Here is a 25,813-nt window from a genome sequence, read left to right as displayed (position 1 = left end):
GCTTTCGCCTTACCTAAAAAAAATATAATAAGAGCAACCGAGGACTACAAAATCTCCTATAGCAATAATCAAGTCGCGTGTAAGTCTAATTCGCTTGTATATTTTTATAAGCAGTTTAAAAGAAAAGAGTTATCTTAGTTATGCCTATCAGTAATTCATTATTAAGTTTTTTAGCATATGTTTTGATTGAGGCAGCGAGCAATTAGCAATGAATTCTCGTTAATAATATCTGACAGACAATACCCGACTCCGCCAGCTGAACGCAGCTATTCTTGATTCATGTTCACAGAACATATATATTACAAACGACATGTCACTAGTTAATTACAGGTATCTGTTTGTAGACTAAAAATATCATGATAAAAGGAAGGACATTTTTAGCTCGAAAAAGAGAAAAAAAAATGTATCATTGATGGAAATTGCTTACGTCCATGCGTCCATTGTTACGAAAAGCGAGAAAGAAAAACAACAATTTGCACAAATTGTTGAAATTTGCCTGAAAACACAAATTCGAGAACTTTCAAATAGCAATTTGGGTTCATTAGAGTTCACAATCAAGTGTTAAGAGTGCTTTTGCCACATAATGTGAAAGCAAATAAACTCACAAACTGCTGAGTGGACTGAAGCCTGGTATTAAATTGTTAGGCCTTAGGCAACGGCGGATATCCTTTTTACACTAGAAAAATAGGCTTCAACTGCCGCTGGGAGCAACAATAACAACAATATTCCCCCCGATTACTGACCGGAAATGACAGCCGGAAAATAGCAGCAGCATATGCCTGGCAACACGGCGATATTCTAAGTGGAACTATGCCCAAAAATAGGCAAATAGCAGTGGGCGTTACCTGATAATAGCCTGGCGACAATATCGGGAAGGAAATTGAATTACACGCCAATTGGAACACGTTATGCTCATTAAATATTAGCACACACAACCAGTTAATTAATTAACACGCTTCCAGGAAAAAGGCTTTCCGGTTTAGTTTTCGAGAAAACCAATTAGCTGTCTGCCTATATTAACCGTTCTTTCAGTCACCCAGCTTATTTACTTCTTATCATGAACTACTTAAACGGCATTCTATAGTAAAGATGGGGGTCTTTTCATGGTAAGCTTAGTGAGAAACTCTCACACTTAGGCCCAACGGTAAGCTTTAAAGGCCACACTGTTAGGGGTCAATTGCTGTGTCCTGGAATAAACTGATAAGCCGATAAACACAAAGTAGCGTCTGGTTTTAAAGCTCTTTTTAAATATACCAACGATTAACTGCGGCTTTTTGGGTCTGCGCCGCCCCGACCGATTGCCTAAATACTTTGACGCACAATATAAAAATACCATTGGCACATATTTTTGGCTGGCTGTGACATAATCTTTAATACGCCCAATGCCACCCACGCGCTCCGTCCTGGCTGTGCTCTTATCTCAAATACCTGGCATGCCAGGGCTGGCCCACGCTCAACCCTGCCTCTTTGAGTATTTTTGTTTAGTTTGCAGCCAACGGAAATGGCCGCAGGCTGCGCATTTCCAGTTGCCCTTTCTATATTTTATTTGTGCTAATATTCTCTTTATTGAAACGATATTGGGTAGGTCGTCGTCATCCCGAATGGTGGGCAAGGTCGTATGCGAGCAGGCGTCAACTAGCATGTGGCCTATAAATGGCCGGGACGTGCGAATAAATTCCATTTTGTGCAGCGCCAGCAACTAATGAAATGTTGCCTCGCATGAAACTAATGAAACGCTGCCCGCCAGGCAGATTCCTCATCGTCCATGTAAATTTAATTAAACTTATCAATTTTCGCAGTGCTGAGTGTCAGCCGCAAGTCAAACAATTGACAGCTGCTGACCATTGTCCTGGCCAGACCACACACATCATATGATATGTGATACAATGTGGCACACATACGGGCCGCAATGCCTGCAACCAGAAGCTGTCCTCATTCAAGCGTAAATGTCTGCAGCAGCAAAGTCTTAACGCAGCCTCTACAATTTCTGATAATAATGCATGACAAAACTATGAACAGTCGATGCGGCTTAGGCACATGCTGGTTGCTTAACCCGTTGCTAGCATAGCTATAAAAGACACTAGTCTACATAAATACAAATATATCCAGTTTCATAATCGAATGTTCAAAGTATCAATACTCTTGGTGTTATGGGTAGCTTATTTCAGCAGTTAATTAATGTCGCTTACGAAACCAAGTCCATATTTTTGTTTACCCACGTTTTCAAAATCATAAATCAGAGTCTAGAGAAAATAAATTTGGATTGCTTTTGACATGGTAACATGAAAAAAAAGAAGAGAGTGCTGTAAATAGGCAGAACCAAGATTTATAGGATAAGCACAAGATGAACTGTTATTGCTTACAAATTTTTGAAACAAAAGTAAATGAATCGAATATTGGAACTTTAAGAGCGCAATATATTATAAATATTATTCATATTATTCAGCATTGATCAAAATTGTACAATGATGCACGAGTTAAAGCTACCGATTTTTCAGCTTTTGTTACATTTTTCTAATAATATAGTTGGGGCTTCAAGTACGCTGTAGACCAGTGTGCTAAAGCGAAAGCTTTTAATCAGCTCAATATATGTAAATTTGAAAGTTTTGTGGACCGAAATAATTAGCATATTATGGAATTGACAAATATTACGCATACGATATGTGAGCTGTATTAATGTTTAAACGTATAAGGTTTTAAGAACTTTAGTAATTGATATAGTTATCCGTTTAATCTATAAGCATTTGCTTAAATTAACCCAGCTTAACGAAATTCAAACGATATCCACCTTAAAATGTTAGCTGCCCTTAGTTCACTCCCAATTATGGCACTTAATGGCCGGAAGAAAGTGCAGCTAATTAGAGGAAGTTTGTTTTAATGGATATCGAGCGGCACACATTGATTTCAAGCTTGGCGCCAATCCTTTTAGCTACAGCTGAACATATTCAAGTGCGGCATATCGTGGGGGCGTAGAACTTATAATGTTTTAAAGCAATGGGAATATGCAGGCAGACACATTCAGGTAATGTGGTCGTAACAGTTTTGGTCATGTTTTTTTATGAGAAAATTATGCAGAAAGTTCGGTAAACTCCTGGGCAAGGAGCAGTAGCCGACGCCTGCTGCTGTGGCCCCGTCAAAAAGGCTGCAACAAATGCAAAATTAATGCGGCACCTCCATTAAAACCAGCGGCGCGGCATAAAGCAAGCGGCACAGACATCATCATAACGTGCACGCGGCCCAAGCTCATTTAGCCGCCGTTCAGCTATGGAAATATTATTTATAAGCCAAGTCAAAGCAGTTACCTTTTCGGAAAAACGTGAACATCAGCAAAAAAAAAAAATATATATATATATAATAAAAAAAAAATTAAGGAAGGCTTAGCCCTTGGTCAGTTCATATGACGCATACGCAGCGTAATGGGTGGCACGTGACCTAGGCATAGAACAGCCAGCCTGGAGGGCCACTCGCCGGAGCATTGACCACTTAATGCATGATTATCTCTAATGAATATGCAATGCGCATAAAAACATTTTTCCTCAATTTTTTTTCTTTATTTGTGAATTCTCGCTGTGGTTCAAAGTCATAAAATTCACATAAAACATTTGTATGGTGCGGTAATTTGTCATTTTCAAATTGAATGCGGGCGGCAGGAGCAGCGCGTGAAAAGGGCGTGGAATGTTGTGTATTTAAATAAAAAGAAGAGCATAAATCACTGGCTGAATAGCGCTGACTCATTGTGGGCTTAAAACGGAATTAGTGAAAAATGTTTGAGAGATAAAGTTCAAAAGATTACACAACTTAAAAGAAGATTATATTCCGAGCCCCTTTTCCAACATTTAATTAGGTTCGTGTAGTTATTCAAATGTTTTTTTACTATGCATAGTACTATATTATTTGCTAGACTTAGACTGCGTCTAAAACAATTCGACATCCATTCCTCTAGCCAACAAGCCAGCCAATGACTAAGGCGGATGAATTAATGTTGGAATAAAAAAAAAATGTTTTATAAAACTGAATGCAATTTAATTTTTTAAATAATATTAAAAGTTAAAGTGCATTTATATTTAAATTTATTTAATAAATAATTTGTGTTTTTGAGATTCTTAACCAAATGCCAAGATATGGCCGAGTGTTATAGAGAGAAGTGAAACATTTTATTTTCGATAAAACTTTTTTGTTTTTTTTGTTGTTGTTGTATTTTGTCATTAATTTCATTTATTATCAGTTTTATTGTTTCTTCAATTAAAAAGTTTTAATATTTATTCCGTTTGGGGTCAGCCAGGCTCTGTGGGAAAATTTAAGGCACAGTCTTGGCGCAAATTTAGGCGAGTTTCGTTGACAAAATGACGACACACCATGCTAAAAAGTTGTGCGAAAACTTTTAATTAGCATCGTCCAACGGGCAGCAACAACGATAACGAAACGGACGGGCCAGGCGAAAATCCTAAAGGAAACGGCGCCAAACACCAACATTAGGAGCGCAATGGGTGCGGAAACACCTGCGCTCAAATTAAACTCAATTTTCGATGCGTAAAAATAATGTGCACCAGAAAGGGAAAGCCGGAATGCGAGGGTGTGGCAAACTCTTAAAACTTTCGACACGAAAGTTTCGGCTAGTTGCGGATTGTGCCGACAGCTGTGCGGCGAGTATTGCGGTTACTTATTTGAATTTGATAGATCAATTTGGTCTGCTGATGTCAGCTGCTAAAGACTTCTTAAGCAGTTGGCTAACTTGTGATTAAAATTAATAAGTCAAGAGAAGTAAGGCATAGAAGCGTCCGCCTTTAAGACTAAACTATAACATCTTATGCGTTTTAAAACTACAGAAACACAGTTCAGGTTCCTTGCAGTAAATTAAAAAAATATATGTAAGACTTTATCCTAAAAGTAATAAAAGTGATTTAATTGAAAAGTTTTGTGCGCTCTCCAGGCTATATATCTTTCCCGATGCAGCGCAATTCATCAGCCTGAATAATGTCTCTTTATTTTAGTTTTCTCTATCCTTTACACTTTCTCCATATTGCTCGCATACTTGGCTGTAATTTGATCTATTGTTTTGGTTGGCCAAAACGCTGATAATCCCACTTAAATATACATTAAATTTTTGCTCTTGACTTCGGTCTCGTTCAACGCACTTTAAGCAATTTAATATTGCAATGTGGTCTAGAATGCCTGTCAGTATATCCTGTATCCATTTCGACTTCCTTTTATACACACGCACACACACACCCTTACACAATCTGTGCACTTTACGCAGCGTTTCCCCTCAGCGCCACAGCACGGTATATGCAATCTTGTTTATTGTCTGATTTTTATGAAATTTTCAGCGCTTAAATATGGCAGTAAAATCTGTGCATATATGTACCAAGAGCAAGAGGCTTCCCTCTTAAAATGTTTGATTTTGTTCAATGGGGGGATGAGGTGCAGTTATGCTTCGAAAGTAATTTATTTATAAATCAATGTTAATATTGTATTTTATTATGTTCAGAAAATGGCCAGATCTAAGGAGAACGTTAAAAATCTTTGTATTGTGCTTATAGCTTTTGAAACAGGGGGATGCAGAGGGCTAGAGCTAAGTTTAGTTTATGCGGTCCTGGCTGCTGCATAGATTTGCACAAATCCATTAGGTCCTCTTCTAAGAAATTTTAAATTACTGTAGGATAAAACAAGTTAGAGGCTCAACTCGGGAGTTCCCGACTAGGGAATACCCTGAACCCTTTTTTACCAAGTCCAAATGAAGCTCACGCTACAAAAAATAAAATAGTTTACAAATTTAAATTATAAAATGAAAACTACTTCATCTTTATATACTTTTCAAGAAGCTACCTTTGATAACTGGCTCTTAAAACATAAGAGATTTGATAAAAAAAAAATGGATTAATATCGTTTTATATTGATTCCGGAAGAACAGAAAGGCGGACATGGCGAGATCGACCGAAATTGTGATGTGTGATTAAGAATATATATACTTTATGGGGACGGGGATGCTTTCTTCTGCCTATTACATACATTTGCAAAAATACAATATACCCTTTTTATACATTTTCAATGGGTTCAGGGTACAAAAAAAAGTATGGCAAACGACGAGCGGTACTACACGACGTGGCGGCCCATTAAGTGCCCAAAACTGGCAGTGGCGGCATTCCGGGCACACTGTCTGCCTCCACTTGGCTGTGTTGTAAACAAATTAATCCAATTTCGCGAAAGCTTCGGCTCATCCTCGACTGAGCCACCAAACTGAAACCGAGCGCCCAAGGCAAGGCGCTTCAGGCATAAATTAAGTAATTAAGTGCTTGGGCCAGCGCAGTTGCCTAGTTGTTCACTTTGTTAATTGATGCTGTGTCAAAGTGTTTATTTAGTGCTTAAGTGCGCATATTTTGCTAATTAAATTGTAGCTGTGTGTGTGTTTTTTTTTTGTCTAGCCAAATAGATTTGATTTATGCCCACTGCGTTCAAGATTTTTTCAGCACCACATGTCGCATGATTGATTTTTTTTAAACGCCAAATGTGGCGCAAAGTTTGCAAACAATTTTAAATGCATTAAGATTTCATAAGTAGATTAAAAGCAAGCCAAAGGAAAATGGCTTCCAAAAAAATGCTTAAGCATTTGTGGAAAAACGAAAAAAATTAATCAAAATTAATCGCATTACATAAACAGCAAACGGCAAAGGACAAGGCATCTGAGTCGAGCATTCGACTATGTGATACCCTTTACATCAGCTGCTCTGACTTGGCAAAATAATTTAAGAAATATTTATGAAATTTATATTATATATTATTAAATGCTAAACCATTGTTGGTCCTGAACGGGTGAAAAAACAATAAAATATCGCACCCATTGACACACAACTAAAACACCCATTTCGAGTACGTGGTATAAAAATCGTCCGTCGGGCACAAAAGCAATTTACGTTTTACCAACTTGACATATGTATGCACATGTCATATGATTGCTTTTTGCTCAGGCACGAACTGAAATGAAATTTCAAATTTCAAACACTTTTAAGTGAATACAGACTTTGGGAAGAGTGCTCAGAACTCATTACGGAAATTACTTTGCACAGCAGCCTGTAGGTCTGGCAGTAGGCAACACTTTCGGGTCGGTGCCATAGATGGGCAAAGCGAGAGACTCCACGCAAATGATATGCTCATTGAAGTGAGCTTCAATGTCGACGTTAAATAAATAAACAAACATTCCTGAAACGGCAGACAGCAGGCTCCGAGGGTCGCGCCCGCCAATTAGTGCCAAGAATACGGCAAAGGCAACCAAGGAAGCATATGGGCAATCTCCACATGAAATGCTGCCGCACAAGACGGCGCTTCATAGGCTCAGCACAGTCACAGAGCCGACTCCCACACAATGCCAGAGAACTGACTGATAACTTGGCCAAACGCGGCTGATGCACAGTGGCTTTAAAGCAACCTTTGCTAAAATTTTTAAATACTCTTGATAAATTATTTTGCGAAATTAAAGCGAGTCTGTATTATATGTCTCTGATTATTTAAAACTTGTAACCAATTTTTTATTTTGTGAAAAAAAGTAAAAAAATTAAAAAATAGCATTCAACAATTTATCAGCAATAAATCTAAAAATAAATTCCAATTTTTTTCAATAGCCTTTATCAGCTGCTTTCCCTTTATACCTTTCCTCCACTCATTAGATTTAAGCTTACTAATTTCTGCTTCAATTTTAGCTTAACATACTTATATTAGAAACTTTCCACTGTTCCATCTGTATGACAGAAATGGTAGCTTTCGCTGGCAGTAAATCTCTGTCGCTCGCCACAAGAATCCGACAACATCGACAACATTTTCTACTCTCACTTTACAGCTACTCTACACTTTTTTAATTTGCGACTACCTGCCACAGTTGGTCAAGTACTTGAGTCCTGTCTGCTGAGTTGGTCCAAGTTTGTCTGAGTTTGTCTGTCTGTGCTGTAAACTTGGTTTGTTTTACACTTCGTTCGACGCCCCGCCGAGCAGTTTGTTATAGCTGGCACTTATTGATTTAGCCTCTCAATGCTCCAGCGAACACGCCCAAGTCGATGTAGATTGCCACTGATAACATTGAAATGATATACACGGCACATTAAATGGATTATTTAATGTTGTCACTTGTACGTATGCCTGGCAAATGATGCGTACGGCTGATAGCTGTTACCCCCATGCGCCATTCTACGGACCCCAGCAGCTGCCTCATCTTGCTTAAAGTCGCTGCTGCGCTGTGGATTACACACGCGGGAGTCGTCCTTATTTTTATTTGTCTTGTGCGTTGTTGTCGACGGGTTTGTCATCGCCATTTGTTGTTTGGTTTGCCTTCATGACTTCAAATGGGGGCTAAAGTTGATTGTGCTTGAAATTGGGCGGGTTGTATGTGCGTGCCGGTTCCTGTAATTGCTGATATGCTCTTTACGCAGCCGGCGCTTGCCACGCAGCTTGTAATAATAAATTTAGAAGCAAAGTTTGCGAACTCAGACTCAGGCTGACAGTCAACATTCTTGTGGTTATGCTTGTTGTTGTTGATTATGTTAAGGTGCTAAGCACTTTGAAGTCCCTTGGCATTATGAAGATAGTCGCTGAAAGTGAAATCCCACCTGTGGCTTGGAATGTTTAGTATATGAAATCAGGCACGATACTTGATTGGAGCTGTCCATAACATTTCTCAACAGCAGAATCGGTAAGAACTGACTTTTTTATGGACGAAGCAGTGAAAATTGCAATTTGTTTTGTTTTTTAGCGGTTCAATAAATGTTTAGGGATTCGCATGGAAAGTCAAATGTGTTTTGATTACATTTAATATTTCGCATGGACCTGACCTGAAGTTAATATGTATCAGAAGTCAACTAGGGCCAAGCAATTTTATCGGTTCTCTTCGCTTGCTTATCATTGGCCTGAGAATCCACTAAGCCAGCGTTTGACCTTTGACCTTGCTCAAATACTCACATACAAACATGCGTGCATCATACACAGAATGATTTGTAATCTGCTTGCTTCATTTGTTTGTTATGCAGCACGCATATTCGCCAGCAGCATAATTAACCACATTATTCAAGTCTATCAAGTGTAATTCGAATAACAAACTCAGTCATTTTTCAGACTTTCTTTGGCAAACAAACAAACACGCTCCCCATATACGACCCAGTAGCAAACAAATGTAGGAACCAGCGTGAGCATAAGCCACTGGAGCGGACGCCTTTGCGTACTTCCTCGCCTGCGTACGGGCTTAGCGGCTGATCTATTTATGACCTGGCTAAGGCGCCCTTATAAATATGCATATTATGGCATACGCATGGTGAATACCCCCTCTTTAACTAGCTCTGCTAAAAGTGAATAATAAATTTGGGAATAATATTCATAAGATAAAATCGAGGCTCGTAGTTCTAATTATTATGCCATTTCTACTATTGGTTGGACTTGATATGCAGAGTTTTTTCGGAGTAGTATTGTATTTCATTCGGTAATTTATGCCGTTTAAAACTACTTTTTTTCGCTCAACTTAATCTGCTTAATATACTATATAAACATGAAAAACTTACTTGTTTCTTCTACTCCTCGAGGGCGCGAGCAGGCAACAAACTTGAAACTTTTACATTATGTTATCTTCTCTAAAAGATGGGTAACCACTTTACACTTGTATTTTTAGCTTAACAAAGAGAACACCAGCAAAACAACGATAACCAAAAGAATACAATTGAAATTTTAATTTGGCACATGGTGCAATTTGTAGGCGCTTCGCTAAACCACAACCTTAAGCCAAATGCAATGCTAATATTTTGGCAGCAGCACAATGAGAGCTCATCCTTATGTTCCCATTAGGGTTTTTATTGCTACAAGGAAGCAAGGTCGTCGAAGGCGCCCGTCGAGTCACGCCCACTAAAAACTAACTTTAACTAATTCAATTACATTGAAATGCAAATGCAGATAAGTACTTGGATGGCACTGCTTGAAAGGCAGCTGGTTTCCAGGAGACGCGGTCCAGAGCGCGGTCCGGGTCATGCCTTTGGTAACGGCATATTAAGCCACTTGATCCGGCAACGCTGATTACTCGACTTTTGTTATATTTCGCATCTGAGTTTTGGCAAAACAAATATTCAACGCATTCTTTAGAACACGTTTGCTAGTATGTTAGAAAAATAATTAAAGTCGATTGCCCAAGTTGCGAGTGTGCTTTGAGTGCACTCGAACGGCAACATTTCTGCATGTTGCGAATATAAGTGGAAATATGTAAAATAAATGAATGTAGGGTACAGCTTTGTGCGAAATTAGTTGCTTCTGCCAAGTGCAGCTATGCAGAAAATCTTAAATGTATGCTCAAGATATTTGTTATTCCTTTTTATTAAAACAACAATAAAAGCTAACAGATTTTAACAAATATGATTCCTTGAGAGTGCTCATGCAATTACTATGCATATGTACCCAGATTAACTTGAAGCAGTTGGCTTTCATCAGCGCAGTTCCTACTAAAAAAGAAGTGATTCTTACTAAGAATCCGTATATTAATTGCAGATTGAATTTCTCAATATAAAACAATGTTTTTCCTGAATGACTGTCTGACTGACTGACTGACTGATTGGAGATCAGCGCACAGCCCATACCGTAAGAGCTGGGAAGCAGAAACTAGAGAAATAAATTTGAATCAAATCGGACAAAACTTTAAAGATCAACAATAAAAATCTTTGAATCGCAATTTCCACCGAGGAAGCTTGGATTATGCAAAAAGTGCTAAACACGTCTCAAATGATTTTTTATATAGATGCTTGGAAATGAATTTTAGCGCGAAACATCACCCACCAAATTTTTTACCTCCATTTCCACCAAGGAAAAATGGACAAAGATCTTTGAAAATAATGAAATATATAGATCAGACCAGCTTCAAGAGCCGAGGTGATATAGTCATGTCAATCCGTCCGTGTGTCTGTTTCTATGTGAACTGGTCTCACAATTATTAAATTATCAAGGTATTACGACCCAGCTCGGCATTCATTAGATGCACAGAATCATTTAAGCATTGGATATTTCAAGATCGGTCATAAAGTAGGTATAGCAAGATATGGCTAATATTCTGATTTCCAACATATTATTTCTTAAATTCTGCTTTTTCTATCTCACATATCTGCAAATCAGTAATGGCAGCGTGGACATTAAAGTTTCGGCATGCCATCATTATATTCTCATTTACTAATTACAATGCCATTATTAATTATTATTCCTGAGATCGCCACGATTGCTTATGTCTATTATTCCATTGGTGTTTAATACAGCAGGATTGAAAAATGAATTAATTATGTATTGCATTAATTAAAAGAAGCTTGAACAACATATGGCTACAACATACAATGAGCATTAATACATTCTGAGCGAACAATTTTACAATAGGATTAATTTTAAGAACCTTATTTAAAAAGTGTTAATTCCATGTTGAGGAACAACTGCGACTGTATGTATACAAATTTAATTAATGTATTCATATGTAGCCAACGGCAAGGACTTGCAAAGATGGGGGCCAACACGTTCGCAGCTCTTAAATGAGGGATTCACTTATTTTCATTATGGGCCATTTGTTATAATAAATTCAATATTTTCGCTTTCGTGATAACTGCATGGAAAAGCAGCTTTTCACCTCATTAAAATATGGCTGCCACGTGCTGTATGCTACGTGGTGCGCGGCGCGTTAATCTGTGGCAAGTTGCTGTTAAATGCCGACGGCGGGCAGCTTTAAAGTGCCATAAAAACGGATGCCATAATAAATATTAATGGCGATGGCCGGGTAGGCAAACTAACTGCAGCATTCGCATTCCGGCATAGCCTAAATGTGCGCTTCCGCTTCCGGTCCCTTAGGCTGCCGGCAGGTCCCAAAACCGAGCACTGGCAATTCTCTGTGGGGGCAGGTTCTTCGTTTTGTTTACATTCACCTTAAAATATTTATTTATTTGCGTAGCATACAAAACGCGCGCCAAGGGCATCATTTGCATTGAAACACTTTCATTGTTGTTAATCTTTTGCGCTCACATATAGAATTTAATTAAGGTGATGTGCTGCCATTTCTCAATTCCTGATGGGGCACATCAGTCAAGCCCAAGAGTGCGCGAAGTGTGACCAAACTTGGCCGAGACACGCCCCGTTGCCCAGCTGAGAGCAGGCAAACGTAAAAGGTTGCACAGTACAATATAACGCCTAAGAGTTTCGCTTTTGCCCTAGTTTAAATTGGTGTCTACTTGATTCTTTGGCTACGAAAGTGATTTTGGCCAACACACACACACACACACACACACACAGTCGCCCACTCATAATCAAAATGAAATCCAACGGCGCTAAGAATAGCCTTTTGTAAGATGATATTCGCCAGTTAAACGAGGAACGACCAAGAGGATTTAATGTTATGATGTTGGCATTAAGTAGCAAAAGCCCAACGGTCAGCAGCAGTCCGAATCCAAATAAAATAAAATAGAATAAAATAAAATAAAAAGATGAAGAGGTCACATCTTTGGAGAGCGCAAGACCTAAAAGCATGTTAATTAAAGCAAAGATGGCTAAACAGGCGAAATGCCAACAAGCAGAAAAGCAAATCGGGCTTGTCATTTCTCTTAAAGTTCCTCTTAAAAAGTAACTTAAATAATCACTTTATATTTTACAAACTGGTATTTAAGCAACAACATGCTCCAGCACTTTCACATAAAGAATTCTGTAAACGCTTAACTAAAGTGGAACGTCAATAATTTTACAAGCTTTTAAGACTTGAAGGAGTTGCTTTTAAATATTTGTATATTGTTTACACATAATAAAATCCATAAAAGTTGTGATAAGCTTGAGAGCAAGTGCACAAGAGATTGAAGTTAACTATTCTGAAGCTTTAAGTAGAAATAAATGGTCTTAAAATTTCAATAGGTCGAATAATTAATATACTTAGAACATAATTAATACAATAGTTATAATATGACAATTTTGTTATTTGCCAAATAAAGTAAGAAGCTAAATTTCATTTTGTGCGTAGCTTATACCAGATACAATTCCTACAAATATGGTAGAAAAGCAGTTTTATAGAATAAGTCAACTGGCTTTGTTGGTTAATACCATTATGTAAAGTATTTAGTAAAGTTAAAAGAAATGTTAAATGAATGCCCCGTAAAGTAGGCAACAGCATTAGGAATACTTCCAGCTGTTAATCCACACGTAGTCATACTAAGTAGGGTAAACTACTTTGAATCCATTTTCACAGCTACTTACACCCACATTAGGGGCTGGCCAGGCCCAAAACTTATTCCACACACGCACACACACATAGAGACAAGCACAAGCTACGTGGCAGTAATGGTGCTCGGCTAGTTTCAAGTGACAAAAACTTCTAAAGCAACTGGGAGAACGAGTTAAAAGTTATTAACAAGAGTTTTACCTTTTACCTGTAATTATGCTAAGCCTGTGCGCAACTAAAGACGACTCTAAGCCATCTCGTAAAGACGCATACGGGTATACGTGCATGTGAAGCGCTTCCTAATGATAAAAAGGGTTAAAAGAGCAGGGAAAAACTTTGGCTACTTTCTTTGAGCTTCAACATTTGTGTGCCCATTGACGCCTTTTTACCAAACGAATGTGAACTGCCCAATAGCCCAAAACTAATCGGCTGTCAATGCAGAGGGTGACCCGCGAATGAACAAGGCGATAGCTAAACATGAAAGAGTGCCGCTATCGCTCTGCTAGATGATACCCAGTAAAATACAGACATTAACAGATATGTTCACTGCCATCAGCGAAATTCAGACAGAAAGCGCACACTTTGTCAAATTGTTTATTAGAAATTATGATACCATGGCATTAATTGAAATCGAAATCTTAAATAGTACATAATCATTATTTTACATACTTTTGCACAGCAGTATTATACTCTCTTTACCAGTTTGACTGATCACAGGGTATACAAGAAGAGCAAATGCTGAATCCTGTGAAAAATTGCATAGTGCAGCGGGACAATCAGCGATGTGGAAATGCTGGTGCTTAAAGTAAGGAGAAAATGGTTGGTAATAAATTTTAGTGACTTGCGCGTGACAACTCATTAGAACTGACAATGGGCCCACAGGGTGAGCGGGGTTAGTGAGAGAGCGCTCGTCAGCCCAGCCACGCGATTTAGAGAAAATGAGCACAAATTTCGCTTCATATTGACAAGGCGCAGCCAAATGGGCATATGAAATGTGGTACGAATATAATATGAAGATGACTATGCAATATGCTGTTCAGTCTGTCTGGCCTACAAGTTTGGTATACGAGGCTCCAGTACAAATTGCTGGCACATCAATCATAAATTCCATCAGAATTTAAATTGTTTGCTGAAAAGACATTTGCATAGGAAATTTTCCAGCCGCAGATAAATTAATTTTTTTTTTATTCGCATTTATCACCCACGCAATGAAAACAACATTTTTACAATTCTCAATTTTTGAAACATCAGCAACACCCACATTACATACATTAAAAGTATGTGAAAAGTGCCTTTTGCCTAGTCATTTCCTCAATTTGGATTGAGCAGAATTTGCCATAAATCAGTTTCTTTTGCATTCCCCTAAAAGTTCCACAAGCAAATGGGTTGCAGCCACGCGAAACGTTTCCAATTGTAAGCTGGAATTAATAGACTTGAATTTATTTTGCTCGCTACTCGCGAATTGTGGCATTTGTGAGAGAAACTCGTCACCTTTTCGGAATCTGTGCCTTGTTCCACGTGCAGTAGGCAAATATCTGATGCAAAATTACAATTTGTTGATTCGGACTCTAATCAAAGCAGATTGCATCTGAACTTCCCTAATATTATTTCCACTAACAATTAAAGTATAGACTAATGAATCATGTTTAATAAATCAATTTGAAATGCTTATATATATATTGAGATTGTACCATGCGAACTCACCGATAATATTAAATCAACAGTTTTTGTAATTGTAATTTAGCGCAGCACATAAATTTCGTTTTTTCTTGGAGCTGGTAATTTATTCAAATTTATGGCACACATTTAATCAGGCACAAACAAATTAATGTATGCATGGCCGTTATTTCAATATATATTAAAATTTCTTCTCATCTCTTTCAGTATTTATTATTTTTTTAGATTTTGAATATTTATGGAATACGTATACCGCATTTTTCACTATATGATCTGCACTTTGTTAAATTAAATCTTGTTAATTTTAATTGTGTTAAGTTCCTTAAAGTTTGTTTTATTTTAATTTTTTATGTTTTTGAAACAAATCTTTCCTTAAATTTCTTATCCTTAATATATTAATTTTAATTGGGTCTTATAGTTTTTTTTTAAGAATTTCGGACTTTACCACTAACTATGTTTTATTTATACACCCATGTGCCAGGACACGCACTACTGTTCGCCGTCGAATCGCGTTCGAGACTGTCGTGCGCCTGTTAGACAAAGTGAACAGCAGCCGCCGAGCCTCTGCTTCTGTTAACTTTTGTTTTGGGATTTTTTAACAGTCTTTTCTTAGCAGCAAAGCATGGAAATGGACTGTTAAGCCGCTGCAAACAAAGCAAGAGCGGTGTACTTTTAGGTGTACTGAGGCTATACACACTGATATAGAGCTAGACTTCTATTTAGATGAAGTTGTGGTATAAAATTAATTTGCTCATGAGTGACGTTTCTTGCGCCTTGTTAGACGCGCAACAGCTTCATTGCTGATTTTTTATGAGCTCGTCAAGATTCAAGGAATCCCCGTGGGATATTGCACATCACGCATACGCATCGTGGCGTCCAGCGTGGCAACGCAAAACCTCTTGTCGGTCTTTGAATAGGCATTTAATGCCAGACATTTGGCATTAACGCTGTTAACGTCAACGGGCCAGCGAAAGATAAACATAAACATAATTGATGAGATCGGAATAAGCATCAAAAGCGTGCGACCCATTCATCATTGCCGACCGGAAACTTTTATAGGCACCAGAAAGGCGTGGGCACAAAAAATATGTGACTTTCACGCCAGCATCATGGCAGTCGGCTCTGTGTAGTTTTCAAATAAATGAAATATGTATATTTTTGCCAAGTATTCTTGAATATTTATTTCCTGGCAACACCATTTTAACCATTTCGAACATGCCATTGAAACTGACACACATGATATACAGCTGAAAACTTTATATAGCATTCAGGCCACACACTTGATTCCCTTCGTCCCCAATTTATATGAAAGTGTCTTGTACTTTTGCAAACAGCCCGAGAAGCTGTAACTTTCATGGACTGTAAGTGTCTGGCTTATTTCTCACTGCAAATAAGTGTAAGTTTTCTCGATTTGCTTTACGCAGTAAGACTCTCGTATATGTTAAGTATAATTTTAGTTACTGCCAATGTAGCAATAGATTCCAATTAATTTTAAATAATTTTCCATAAAAATGAATGGAAGTACTAAAAACTACTTAAAACATCAATTAATATTTTTTCACTTGAAAATCTTTTCACAGACTACGCCGAATGGTCGTTAATTAATTGTCGATTTCTTCACTTTTCATCACCTTCTTCATTATGCGCAGCGTGGAACCACTTCAGACAATTTTCAAGCCATTCAGCGCTCTGATCTACTGATTCACCTTAATAATTATTTTCACTTGACAACTGGAATGGAATAAAAATATATAAAAAAAATAAGAAGAATAAGAATGTTAAATGCTTAACGCGCAATTAAGCAGGCAGCCAGAGCAAAGTGCGTGCCAATAAACATTGAATAAATATTTGCCAAAGGCATGACAGAGACAAACTCGGAGTCTGATAGACTGATAGACAGGCAGACCAATGGACAGACAGCCAGCCAGGCAGTCGGGCTAGCAGCAGCGAGAACGTGCACGGCGTTAAATACTTTTGCACGTCGATGCCAGGAACAAGAAAAACAGCCACAACTTAAGACGGCGACAAGCAGCTGATGATGACTCGAACCGTAGCCAGAGACAGGCGAGCAGCAGTGCAAGCCGACAGCCGACCGTCCATTTGTGATGTGCTTTTTGTTGACAGCATAATTACGTTGACGACAGCGGTCGAGCGGTGGGATGGGAAGACGAACAAACACAGACGTGAACATCAACCTGAGCTCGGACAATGGACATTGGGGCGCAGTCGAGCGCCATTAGGAGATGACCGCCAGAGCATTTCTGAATATTTCTGCGTGTGTGTGTGTGAAGGTTCTAACTGCACGCAGGTGCTTTGCGGTTGCCAATGAATTTGGCATCGCGCACAAAAGCGTGCTATAAATACACTGCAAGTTGACCCATGTTTGGACTATATTTCTTGGAGAACGATGGGGTCAATGCGCACTTTAAGCGCCATTTAATCTTGTCTGGAAAGTAATTCAATTAACGCATCTTTGTTATGTATGCAGTATATAATCTGCTCTAATGTGGTGTTAATACCTTATGTTGTGGCTTTTTATGAACAACAATGACCTCGCACCGGCTAGCTTAATATCTAGTTAATATTAAACAGGTCACTTAAAAAATTTTGTCATTAAAGCGCTGTTAAGATAACAGTTGTTAAATAGCAATTAGTTACGACTGCCCCAAATCTATCCGCAACCTCATTCCACATATAAGTTCGGTCAGGACGCTGTCAGACTCGCAAACTAGTTTATTTAACTATGATGCCTCATGTAATAAACTATTTAAAAGTTCACTATTATAGTATGAAGTCCCGTTTAAAATGTTTTAATTTATTTGTGCTTGGATTGTAAAATTAATGCCGCTCCCGAAACAACATGTTTTTTGCTACTAAATTTTCTTCATTTGTCCATAGTATCAGGCTACGTATGTGTGTTCACGTGTGTGAATAGCTATAGAATATACACGGCTGAATCACGATATGATTTTTCATTGAAGATTGCACTATTTACGAGTCCATTGCTCAATGGAGCGAAACAAAGTCTGTCCTAAGGTGTACACAATATAGCCACTAGCTATAAATGATGGTGGCAAGGCACAGAAGCATAAGGGGAGCGAACAATTATTTATATTTTTCAATTCAAGCATCAGAGAACGATGGACTGAGTTTATACAATTTTCTGTTTCTTAACAGTGCTCGCAAAACTCTAGTGGAAATTTAACACTGTACATGCCATAAGAGTGTTCGGCTTAAAATGTTTTCATCTGTCTACTAGAAGGCTCTTTAAATTCCAATGTTTGTGGTTTTTACTGATTTATTGTTTTTTTGTTTTGTTTTGAATTTGTAAAGCATCACAGAACAACACCCACAATACACATGTACTTCCAGATATAGTATCTGTATGATGAAAAAATGGACTGCAAGTATTTGCCTCATCTCTCAAGGTCCAAAATTCGCCCAATTCTCAAACCACGAAAACCAAAGCAAAAACCACTAACAAAATTTACACTCAGTGGTCAGCAGGTTAGACATACCTCCATATCAAATAACAAAGGGAACCCAAACAAAAAACTAAACAAATAAACTGGCTACTGCTCGTATGTATACTTCTATGGAAGTGTACACACAAACACACACGCACTCACTCCCATACACATACGCAAGGAATTCACACACATGGGAGTATCTGTAAGTGCGAGAGCTGGTACGAACGACACACTAAAACTTTTTTGTGGGCAGCGTGGAAAAAGTTTGTCCGGATCGTCTGGCAATAATCATAATAGCAGACTCATGTAGCTAATGAAGCCGTGGGGTATTTGCCTGAGTGCGATACGCCCCCAAAATTATGATTGCAACGAGCGTGTGCATATTAAAGCACATTCTGCAAGGACACTGCAAAAGTAATTGCACACAGCTAAAAAGTTATTAATTATCTGCATGGCCTGCATGTTTGCCGAGCTTTGAGAAATGCAAATACTACAGCTTGTTCACCCTTTGAGGCAACTTTTGCTCTCGGCCAAATCGCAAGTAATTAGTGAACATAAGTCTATACGTTTCCTGTGTAGATGTGTGTATGTGAATGCTGGGGTAGGTTTCGGGGCGTTGGTGCATTTAGTATGCGGCAGCAAGGTTAACTAGTTTCCAGTCTCTCAAAAGCAATTAGGCTATCACCAATTTAGCACGCTAAAAATTAATTAGCTACTTTAGCGATAACTGACTCTCTTTGAAGACAGTCAGGTGAGTGATATAGTTGCCATCCAATGCATCTAGTAAAATTCATGATAGTTATTACACTGAAAAAATATGTTCGGTCGTCAGTGTACTAGACTTGGTTACAATTCCCAATTACCATTAAACATACAGAATTTCAAGTCAGATTGATTTGGTTGAGTAAGCGAAACGTTTACATATCTTATTATCTGAAAGATTTAACAGTTTCAATTACCAGTTACATTCGCCATTTCGTTTTTTTAAGCGGAACCTGTTCGCTTTTTGCTCAGCTTCATTTTTCTATATGCAAATGCAAAATCTTCGCTCTGCTTGCCAGCTTGATTACTTTCAATATACTGGGGAAGTGCAGATGTATGCAGCTTTTGCAAATTAAACGAAATAAAACGCCGTGGCTGACTGGAACTCAGACGGTCGGTCAGTTGTTTGGCTTAACAATCAGCCATTCGTGGCTTTGTGATGTTTCTTTCCGTGCATGGCTCGTTAAAATCTACGCGACAGAGAGAACGTGTCCGGAATTCCATCAACTGGTTGACTAGTCATATTCAGTCTATATCTCTCTTTCTATCCCGCTGTCTGCCGCCCCCTTCCTCGCTATTCATGTGCGACCCTCTAGAAAATGCACACAATTCTTTTGTTTTAATTTGAATATCAATTTGTGTGGACATTGTAGCCACAGTTATGGCCAAGCAATCAATTTAAATGCAGCAATTTTCTAATGCCAGCAAAATCCGATGTTCACCAACTGGCTAGCGATGAGCATGTGCCGTGATTTTATCGTCACACGAAACACCTGACTTTTGCTTATTTTTTCTAATATTATGTTTATGTATGAATATTTATACGAGAAATGAGCATTTCTTAAATGTATTTCCAAAGTGAAAACTACTGTATTTTAAAGATCTAAAAATATTAAAACAGCAAAATGCTAGAAATTTCAATGTCCCATTGAAATGAGTCTTTTCGTGTCGTGTCGTTTCGTGTCGCTTTAATTTTAAGAGCATGTACTCGAAAAATGCGAGAGGTAACCATTTCGACCTGTGACCCAACTTTGGCGCAATCCCTGTTCTGTGAGCCTGTTATCATTTGCATAAATAGCTGTACCGAGAAAACAAAACAGAAACAGGTCGGCGTACTGACCGCAGCTTGAGGCTGAGGTCATCTCTTGGCTTGCTTTCAGCCAACCCAAATCACAAAATATATAAACACATGGGGCCGTCGGCTTTAAGTTTCTATTTATTTCTCAGGGCACACAAAACTGACGCCATGTGGCAAAAGGGCGTAGGATGCGGACGTGTGGGGGCAAATCCTCGCAGTTGTTTGAACCGGGCAAACGGCACTCAGTTGTCATAAAACTGTCAGCTCGTGGCAGACACAAAAAGACAAAATCTGCGATAGGTTCAAAGATTTGACTAGGCCAAATATGCGAAACTAGATAGAGATTTGCATATTTTAAATATGAAATGTCTCCTTAATTGTCCGTCCCATAAAATATGAAAATGAAATATTTTTATTTTGGCTACTGTAGAAAATCCACTCGTTTTAATTTGCAGACCCTGTTGAAAATGCGCGGAGGATAAAGGGAATAATAAAAATGTTCAAACTATAGCAGCTGGAATTTAGATGGACAACATTCTTATATTCGTTCACTAAGTGAAAAGGGTATATTTGTTTTAATGATATCTCCAACATGTTTTGTGTATGTCCACCTCTCTTGTTAATTCGCGTCAGATAAAGTTCTTAAACTTTGTGGCCACGTCCAATCGGATCATTAATTCGATTGTGATTGGATTGTGAAAGAGCATTGCTCAGTCGGTTGCACCCGAGCCCAACATTCTCGCTTGTCCTTTTTAGCAGAGTTGACAGGACTTTGAATATTTGCCAAGATTGTTGGTATATCAACATATTTAAATGGGAAGAAACAAAGCGCATTTCAAATAATGAATTACTTAAAGTGTGAAGGTGAGGAAAGCAAAAATGGCAGCTCCTGCCTAAAGTACGCAGCATGTAGAATTTTTCTTGTTTGTATAAATGTGTTCTATCGTATGCATATTTCTTTAAATGGCAGCAACCAAGTCGGCAAAACAAAAATTTAATTCTAAAGATCTTCTGAATGCCACATTCGAATCAGTTTCATTGAAATTTTCCGCCTCTTATTATTATAGTCGACTTTAATTAAAGTCGTCGCGACGTAATAGAGTTTCCTTGTAATAGCTGAGTTTACTTTGTTATTTCATTATTTTATTTATCTTAGAAAGAAAGAAACGTGCATATGGTTTATTTACCACATTGCAGTTGCTCAATCAAAACACTTTGCACCCAAGAGTTTGGGTGCCGAAAAACTTTGTTGCAAATTAAATAGAATTAATTGTTTTTACGTTTGTCGTGAAAAGTTTTTGGTTTACATTTCGCTTTACGAGCCAACACTTTGGCCAACCAACAGAACCCGAGTAGGATTAATCCCAACAATAACAACAACAACAGCAATAACAACAAGAGGAACTTTCATTATGGTGCTGTTTGGGGATTGGGTTGGAGCATTGGATCCGGGTGAGCTTACTGCGGTTTAGTGGCAGCTCCTAATGAAATTCGCTCGACTTGTTTCCTGTTTATGGCACGCCCGCCCACAAACTTTAGGCATTATGCAGTCATTGATGTTGTTGTTGTTGTTGTTGATGTTGTTGTTATTGTTATACGCTGAAACAGTGAAAACTTGGAAATGATATTGGGTGTTCTGGATCCGGTTCGGTCCAGCTACAGCATGTCTGTGTCACTCAAATGATTAAAGATTTCATTTTATGACTGCTGCCTGGCTGCGTTTTGCTCTGGTTGCTCGCTGTTAGCTGTCGGCTGCTGTCTGCTACTTTTTGCAACAATTTATCAACTTTCAAGGTTGTCCGCAGCAGTTGTAAAAACTGTGCCATTTGGCTTTCTCCCGCCCGCATTAAATTTCTAATTTAATCAACTTACAGCTCGGTCGGGGTAACACGCGCTCGCGCTTTATAGGCAAATTTCTACTCATATTTCATTGCTAACATAAAACCAAGCCAACCGAGTTTCTCCTGACCTTTAAATATTCAATCGACTGGACCAACTCTTTTGCCCACTTTTTGTTGCTCTAATCGAAGGTCATGGCTAGGCCCATCAAGAATGATTGATGGGCGCCATTTTGCCACAGCAACAGGGTTCTGTCAGTTTTCAAGTTGCCAGCAATACAACAAAACTTTACAGACAGCCGGATAAGCGTCAAATGCCAACTTTTCACTTTCCAGTGGCGACAATAGTTAAGTTTTCGGTAATTTACTTTAATCATTTCGCAGCCCAAAAACTCCACCCAAGACCGAGTTTCCTTGAAAACTGTTTATCACTCAATTATTTACAAGGCAAACTTGGATTATTTGGAGCCGCATGCGTGTATTATCCATCGCACTGGCAGTTTTCCTAATTATTTATGTGTGAATTGACAGAGTACATAATTACGCCACACATGCCCAAGGCTCAGACGCTGGCTGATGGAAAACCGCAAAGGCAAATACTTAATTGTCTCATTTGGCATTGAATGAAATTCAAATTCATTATTGAAACAATATGCCACAACATTATATTGTATTAATGAACCTTAAAGCGAAAATGTAATAAATATATTAACAGTAAATTCATTATTAATGCATTTTTTTGATATTAATTGTATAAATTAAATTACATTGCCAGTTGTCAGTTGTACAGACCACACTAGCTTTTCGGTACCTTTCTCCACTTTAAAACTGTTTGAATAAGTGAACAATGCAGACTTATTGTATATTTTTTCTTATGTAAAAAAGGACCAACAAAAGGCGTTATTAAAAATATTAATAACTTTAATTCTACTATTCCTAATTTGGGTCCAACTCTTCATAAATGTATAGTTTGAAGATTTCATTTATTTAGAGAAGAGGAGTCTAACAAACATTTTGGCTTATAAAAAGTAATTGGTGTGATATTTTTTTTGAACAGGATTTCAGTCAAACATTTTATTTTTCCAACCATTTCTACTGGTAATACAAAATTTGTAAGAACTTTTTAATTGGCCAATGGCCAATACCAACTATGGGAAATTATTTGCATAGGTTATAAGGCAGTAAATCATATACATTTTTTGACTTATCCCCATAAATGAAAAACTATTAATGTTACGCTATAAGTACTCTCAATATATGAAAGAAGTCCGTTTTCAAGAAAATTTGTTGTTAAAATGATTGTAAATATTATGACGAAAGTTTTTGAATTGTGTTAATTTTCAAAGTGCACATCAGCGCTTCCCAATTAATCAAGTCACATGGTTGGGTCCACTTTTTTGCCAATTACGTTTTTAAACAACTCTTTTGAGGCGCCTGCAAAGGGAGCAACTTTTGCCATTGCCCTAGAAACACTTTGAGCTATTGCCTTGAGATATAGTTTTACTGCCGTGATACTGCCTGCAGAGGGTTTTTATGTTGGAGCAACTTTAGATAGTCAGAAGCAAGTTGACGCTTGCAGGTTGACAATTTCCCCTAGGTGATGACAAAGTTAAACTTTTCAACTACTTAAATGCATACATACTCAGCTCCTGGCATAGTTTCGGCTGCAGTCACAGCTTAAATTAGATCATTTTGTTAGCTTTTTATAATAGCGATTTCTACAGTGTTTTTTCCCAATTGAATATTATTTAAACATTGTTTGCTTTTCGCTTCAGAAAAAACTAATGCATAGATTTTAGCTCGCAGGTCAAAGGATTTGCAATTCAAAGTGAGGAAAAGTTTTGCGCTAGACGCGACAGTTTATGTATGTATGTAAGTCTATATATATATCTATATGTTTGCATTGCGTTTCACAGAGAAGCCTTTCTAATGAGCAGCTGAAGAATGCTGAGTGCCGGTACGTGTCACCCAGTTGAACGAGCAACTTGTTGTCAGCGTTCACACCCTAACGGAAATTCATTGTCCCCGCATCAGCTGCACTCGCATTGCATTTGTCTTCTGGCGCTCATTTGGCATGGAACGCTGTTTGTTTGCATACATTTGACATGGCCACGCTGCCAGCAAGAGGCGCAGGCGGATATGTGGGCGGCAGGACACCAAATGAAGACAAATTCAACAAGCCAGCGGGCGCACCCTGGCCCCATGTGCGCCAGATTTTATTGACTTTATACAACGGGTATGCGCTCCTTTTGCGGCTACTTAATATGCGAAATCTGCACGTAGGCGAGGCAGGCGTGAGCAGGCAGCGGGGCAATCGGAGCACTGTCTGTCTTGGTCATGTATCTGCCTTGCGCGCAGAATATCAAGGGTTAATCTAAAGGAAAATCAAATATGTGGAAAAGAGTGGAAACAGACAAGGGAATCTTTAATTTGCACAAACAATGGCATTAAGATTTATACTATAAGACGGTTTTAGCTAAACATATGCAGAATTTTAATCAAATTTATTGGCAACAAGGCGATTGGGCGATTGGAGAAATGTCTAGGATTTGCTCAACCTTGTGCACACATACGTAAGTCGAAATACCAATTGACCCGGTTCAAACCTCAGGGCGCACATGCTGATGCTTAAAGTTACGCCATATGCATAATGCACTTCACTCTCCCAGGGCAAACGCTTCGTATACGTAATGTCGACGGTTTATCATGCACGGGTCTGCACTACTTCCACAAAATGTGTGAAATAAAAACGCCAGTGCCCACATATGACACTTAATACGTGTATGTGTGTGTATGTGTGTGGTCGGGTGGGTGGTTGTAAGCATGTGTGGCTGTGTGTTTGGTACGGCAGAAAATGGAATTTTCCATTAGATTGGCTTTTGCAATCATATTGAACACTGTGCCCGCATAAATTCAATTTATCCACAGTTACTTTTACAATGTTGTGCGTGCAACAATTGTGGCTATCACAGTCGAACTGTTGGCCCAGCTGAAGGCAACTGGTCGCAGAGCGGTCAAGCTCAGAGCATCTGTTGGCAACCCAGTGACAGCTACAGATATTAATCAGGCAACGGCATTTGTGAGCTGTCACCCGTTTTGTTTTAAGCGGCCGCCACTTAGCGGGCCAGCAAAATGGAACCTCGGCAAGCAGCGATGTTTTGGATTACACGCTCCCAGTGCGCTCGGCCGTGACACCATTGCACACAACTGCAAGTCGGGGTATGAGTGGCACAGCATGTCGTTCTATCATGTCTGTTGCATTATGTCACACGCTCCTTGGCTGCGTTTGCGGCAAATGCCAAACGAACGATGCTTAACTTTTGACCTATGGCACTGCACTGCAAGTGCTGCGCATTTTGCCACATTTGACAGCTGCCCTTAAACCGATTGAGAATTAGCTGAAAGCTTTACCAGCTTGCATTCTCTTTGGTTAATGGTAACCCTCTACACTCACACTTACACTCACACTCACACTCCCAAGATGGCCAGCACTCTATTAAATCGATAATTGGGTCAGCGGCTGCATTAACACTGTTTTCATTTGATGAATAAAGTAAAGCGAAGAAAATATTTTTTCTGATAAAACTCGAATAATAAAAATATATATAAAATTTTGTAATTGCTGAATTGCTAATTCTTTACAGAAGAAGAACGCGTAACATTAATTGTTTTCCCCTGCAATATGTTAGAAAACACAATTTAAAAGTTAAAAAAAAAATTCAATCACTGCTGCATTAATACATGCATTTTTATTTTTAATCCTAATTTGAATAAAGTTTTATTTTAGCCGAAAGGCTGC

At 38.5% G+C, this 25,813-nt stretch overlaps 1 protein-coding gene across 2 annotated transcripts in view; it reads right to left on the bottom strand.

Moving 5' to 3' along the window:
* mtt (mangetout) overlaps positions 1-25,813 on the bottom strand; it is a 120,027-nt gene that overhangs the window by 85,328 nt on the left and 8,886 nt on the right. The window contains exon 1 of one of the 2 annotated variants that reach the window (XM_032436836.2): positions 14,894-15,071. The exons of the other annotated variant lie outside the window; for it this stretch is intronic. The gene's annotated coding sequence lies outside the window, so the exon portion shown is untranslated. Of the gene's footprint in view, positions 1-14,893; positions 15,072-25,813 lie in introns of those variants that run through there. 2 annotated transcript variants of the gene reach the window in all.

This window comes from Drosophila virilis, chromosome 5 (genome assembly GCF_030788295.1).
Source record: "Drosophila virilis strain 15010-1051.87 chromosome 5, Dvir_AGI_RSII-ME, whole genome shotgun sequence".
NCBI lineage: Eukaryota > Metazoa > Arthropoda > Insecta > Diptera > Drosophilidae > Drosophila > Drosophila virilis.
Note: the sequence above shows the minus strand (reverse complement) of the source record. Positions and strands in the feature narration are given on the sequence as shown.